Here is a 6,084-nt window from a genome sequence, read left to right as displayed (position 1 = left end):
ATCCAGCAAGAAGAGAAGAGAAATATCCACAAATGGTTCAAGCAATGAGTCTATGGCTTTGTTAAGCAAAGGATACCCTGATAAACAATCTGGTGGATCACAAAAGAGGGAGAGATACTACTACACCTATTGTAAAATTTTAGTGTACTCTTTGTAGAGATGCTTTAAAGCAAACCCAAATAGACCTATGTGCTTTTACTGTCAAATGCCAGGCCACACAGCCAAAAAGTGCTTCAAACTGAATGCTTATCCAGCAAACCACAAGTCAGATTGGAAGGCCAGACCTATCATAAATCATGTAACTATAGCTCTAACTTCTGATCAGGAGAATGTGAAGGACAAACCTTAGATGTCGTTAACTCAAGAGCAATACTCACATCTTTTGGCACTCTTAAAACCTACCACCAGCAATCAAAATAATGTTCAAAAGATGCTTTCATCATCCTCTGCTAATCATAAAATTTCTGGTATGTGTTCTTTGTTTGCCTTTAATTAACCTCATAAAATTTGTGACATTCCATGGATTTTAGATACAGGGACAACAGATCATATGATCTATTCTACAGCTCCATTTCACTCTATTCAAGCTGCTGTCTCATCCTTAGTAGCTCTACCAAAGAGGGAAGTAGTACCTGTTACTCACATAGGAACAACCAAAGTCACAAAATCACTCACACTCAATGATGTTCCCTGTGTTCTTCATTCTTTTTTCAACTTGATTTCAACCAAGAAATTATCTCAACAACTAAATTGTTGTCTTATTTTCTTCTTTGATTGTTGTTACATTCACGACCTCTTGAGATGGACAACGATTGGAATGGGTGAGGTGAAGCAAGAACTCTACCATATGCTACAAAAGGAGATCTCCCCTTCAGCCCTATGAAATTGCCTTACTTAAATACAACCTGAAAGCTAGCTTTCTTGCTTCTATCAACACTTAGAGACTTTTGATCTATGGCACTATATGCTGGGTCATTCTTCTTATCCTAAATTTCATTGAATTCTGATGATTACATTCCTAAATCACCCAATGATCAACCTTGTCTAATATGTCCATTAGCAAAGCAACACAGATTGCCTTTTACTGTGAGCCAACATAGAACCAAAGCTTGTTTTGAGTTAATGCACTGTGACATTTGAAGTCCTTGCAATGAAGTTAGTCATGATGGTTCTAAATAATTTTTAACTATTATAGATGATTTCAGTAGATGCACTTGGATTTACATGTTAAAACTAAAATCAAAAGCAACCTTTAATTTACAGCACTTTTGCACTACGGTAGAAAATCAATTGGAAACAAAGGTAAAAATCATTCGAAGTGATAACGGGGGGGATTTTAACATGAAAGATTTTTACCTACAAAATGGGATTATGCATCAAACAACATGTGTGGAAACACCACAACAAAATGCAATTGTGGAGAGAAAACATGAGCATATTTTGAGCGTTGCAAGAGCATTAAGGTTTCAAAGTGGTATTCCTTTAAAATATTGGAATCATTGTGTCCTAATAGCTGTTTATTTAATAAATAGAACTCCAACTCCTTCATTAAATCACAAAAGTCCTATTGAAATTCTTTTCAAAACCAAACTAAATTACAATCATCTCAAAGTTTTTAAATGTTTGTCTTTTGCCACTCCTCTTGTGCAAGGTAGGCATAAATTTGATCCTAGGGTCAAAAAGTATATATTCATTGGATACCCTTTTGGCGCCAAAGGATATAAGCTATTGGATTTAGACAATGGAAAAAATTCTCTCTCGAAATGTAATTTTTCATGAAACTACTTTTCCATTCAAAATTGAAAAGGGGAAATGTCATGACTCTTTACCAAGCCCTAATGAACTCAGTTATACTCAAAATCCTATGATATCAGATACCAATCTCCCTATCCATCACAATCCCAACATCATTGATCACTCAAATCCCCATATAACAGATATAGCTACTCCTGAACTACGCAATTTACCAACAAATGAAGCATATGAACCTGATGACATTTCTATACATCAATCAAAATCTGAACAAATCACTCATACACACTTACCTTGTAGGTCAAATAGATAAAAAGGGCTCCAGTACACCTCCAAGACTTCATATGTCAGCAACCCACTTTACCTCCCCCATCTCAATTGTTGAACAATCAAGAGGTACCAACTTGATCAGGTAATCCCTTTGCTCTTAATGATAGCATAACTTATGAAAATCTATCTACACCATATAAAGCATTTGTGACTTCAATAACTTCATATACCAAGCCCAAAACATATCTAGAAGCTAGTACATCTCCTGAATGGAGAGCTGCCATGAAAACTGAGATTACTGCCCTTGAACTTAATGACACTTGGGTGATTATTGACCTGCCTCCTGGTAAAGAAACAGTAGGTTGCAAGTGGGTGTATAAAATTTAATTTAATGCTGATGGGAGTATAGAAAGGTATAAAGCAAGACTTGTTGTAAAAGGATACACACAGCAAGAAGGGTTAGATTATCATGAGACTTTTCACCTGTGGCAAAAATGGTGACAGTTAGAACTTTGTTAGCAATTGCAACAGTAAAAGGGTGGTTTCTATGCCAATTTGATGTTAATAATGCATTATTGCATGGAGATTTAGAAGAGGAAGTATACATGGACCTGCCACCTGGATATCCTAGGCAAGGGAGGAGGAAAGCATGCAAACTTAAGAAAAGTCTTTATGGATTTAAGCAAGCCTCTCGCCAATGGTATTCAAAACTTTTGAATTACATCATTCAACAGGGATATTTCCAATCCAAAGCTGATTATAGTTTGTTTACAAAAGGAGATGACACTTCTTTTACATCATCTTAGTATATGTGGACAATATAATAGTTGCTGGGAATTGCATAGAGACAATCAATCAATTGAAGTGTTCTCTTGATAACCAATTCAAAATCAAAGATCTTGGAAAACTGAAATACTTTCTTGGTATTGACGTTGCCAAATCAACAAAAGGGATTTACTTACGTCAAAGGAAATATGCTTTGTACATCCTTGGAGATTCAGGTACTATTTGCTCAACTCCTGCCAAAATTCCTCTAGATCAAAATTTGAATTATCTAAGGAAGAGGGAGATCTTCTACCTGAACGAACTCTCTATAGAAGATTGATTGGAAGGCTACTATATCTTACCATCGCAAGGCCTGATATTGCCTATTCAGTACAATTACTAAGTCAATTTATGGATAATCCAAGACTACCGTACTTGAATGCAGCACACAAAGTTTTGCGATATTTAAAGAGATCACCAGGGCAAGGATTATTCTATCTAGCAAACTCTGAAATTCAGCTTAAAGGTTATAGTGACTCTGATTGGGTGCTTGTCCAGACACCAGGAGGTCGGTGACAGGATATTATGTGTTTATGGAGAATTCTTTAGTGTCCTGGAAGTCAAAAAATAAGGAGTTATCTCTAGATCATCTGCTGAAGCAGGGTACAGGGCAATGGCCAATGTATGTTGTGAATTAACATCGCTTAGATACCTGTTTAAGGACTTGCAAATTTCACATCCACAAAATGCAATATTGTATTGTGATAGCAAATTAGCTATACATATCGCTACAAATCAAGTTTTTCACGAGAGAACAAAGCATATAGAGATAGATTGCCACTTGATTCGGGATAAAGTTCAAGAGGGGAGCATTTCAACTGAATGTGTAACCAGCAAATCTAAAGTGGTAGACTTTCTTACCAAAAGTTTAGGCTCTCAGAACTTCTACTCATGTATGTTCAATATGGGAGTAGTAGATATCTAATCTCCATCTTGCGGGGAGCTATTGAAGAACAAAAGATAAGCTGCTCAGTTGGATAGAGGATCAGTTGGAGAAATCGGTACACATCAGCATGCCTGCAAGGATCTGCTAGATCAATAAGTTGGGAATTATCTAGAAGAGAGGCAGCTAAGCATTCTAGAAGAAGGATAGAAGAAAAGTTTGTTATGAAGTTGTTACCCGAGAGTGCAATTCACGTGCATTTGTCTAGTGTATAAATAGTTCAGATTCTTTTTTGTATTCCTTCTTTTGTAGTATAAACACTCAAGCAATGTAATCATTTCAGCAAGGTGAAAGAAAGAAAATAATGAATACACAGTACACTCTTTCTACATTCATAACTCTTTCTCTGTGAATTTAAGCTGTTGTATTCAAAAACTAACAAATTTCAGAAAACAAGCAAGGCGCACACCAAAATTTCCAGTTGTTGACAAACAAAATATAGAAAATCAAATATATATCATGTACCTTATTTGTGACATAGTTCTTGCATATTCTGAAGGTGCCTTCGCAATCACTTCAAAATTTCTTCTCTTCCATATCCAGATCCTCCATAGGAGAGCGCCAAAACCTCGTCTTTAAAACAAAAAAGAATAAGAAAATAAGTAGGGATAGAAACAAAGTTCTTAACAATAATGCTGAAAATTAATCAAGTATAGCATTTATCTACAATTGTTGCAAGCATAGGCATATATATACAAGTGGCTTAGTAGTAACAAGTCTCATATAGAAAAGTGAAGAATTGATTTCTTAAGGGGAAATAATTATTATGTTAGTGGGTCAAGACAATAAAATTCTTGATAGGTTCAAGCTTTGACATATGTAGAGTAAAATACGTGTAAGATTTTTATTCTGGGTGGATTTGTTCAAACAGATACTCATAAGTGTATTTACACACTTATTTGGACTTCTAACCTTGATTATTTATTGCTAAATTGAGCTAATATCTACCTAGTGTAAATATGTTAACTTAGGAAAATTTGGAACTTGGACAAAATTTTAATGAAAAATACAATTTTGAACTTAATTGGGGTTTATCCCTAACAATTGAAGATTATTTGAACTGTATGTAATCACTAGAAGACTCAAGAGAGCAATCAAAATAAATTTTACAAGTTTCTGGAGCTAAATTTGACAATAGAAAAGTTTGGGAACTTAATTGGTAACTTTCAAAACTTGTAATTGGTACAATTCAGATTATTGTGGAGGATAAAGATCAAAATTTCAAGATTTCAAGATGAAGGATTCATGATGCAAATAAGGAAGGACTTGAGCTGAACAGGAGGAGAAATTTAGGGATCAAATTGAACTAGATTTAAAATCTGTGAGTTGTGATTGCAAGCTTTTGCTTATAAGATCGCAACAAGTGAAAAATCCTCCAAGGGCAAGCAGCAACATTGAACTGTTCGATTGCAACACGTTACACTGTGTGATCACATGGTTATATATGGGCTATCTGATTTTGTTTCCTAGTTATACTCAACCTCCACTTGAAAAGCAATTACGGCATGAGTTTTGACCTAACTCTTGGGACTATAAACATGTCTTAACTCACAATTGAAATATATCTTTCAAGCTATTTAGAAGCTTTAATACAAAACGTGTGTGTGTGTGTGTATGCACATACATGTATTTATATACATATATGTATATTGGAGAATTATTGTTACGCCTTGCTTGACCGGGCTTCAAAAGAGGCCCATGTAGCAGCCAATAAGAAGGTTAACAAAAGCCCATACTCCACGTCATCAAGAATCAAACTGAAGTCTTAAGGTAAAGATGACAAAGCCACAAGGCACCTCAATCGAAGCGCCATTTGCAAGCTGATGCATGGTGATTGAAATGAGGTGCCACCTAGTGCACAACCACATAGAGAGGCGATCCACCACCTTTGGTAGAAGCGTCATGTAAGAAGCTGAAGAACTCATAGCAAAAGCGGTAGCCTCCTAATCATAAAGGAGCATCTTTTATCTCCAATTCTTCCAAGAGATCTTCTACATAAAGATTTTATGCGATTGATGGATTTGACCCCGTTGCAACAGAAGAATGTCAAATCTTGTCAACATACTATATAGGAATGCAGATCTAGACCATAGAGCAACTACCTTATCAAAAAAACATTAAATGATTCAAGGCCTATCATGTTTGATGTGACACCTATTATGGGAAACTTTGACCGTCAATATAAAGCCATCATAACATTATAAAAGCTCAATATCATCTCAAGGGTATTGCAATTATACACATTCAAAGTAAGGTTGCTCATTCTCTCTCGTATTTTTAGTCATCCAAAAACT

Source organism: Olea europaea, unplaced genomic scaffold, assembly GCF_002742605.1.
Source record: "Olea europaea var. sylvestris unplaced genomic scaffold, O_europaea_v1 scaffold447, whole genome shotgun sequence".
Lineage (NCBI taxonomy): Eukaryota > Viridiplantae > Streptophyta > Magnoliopsida > Lamiales > Oleaceae > Olea > Olea europaea.
This window is presented reverse-complemented; position numbering follows the sequence as displayed.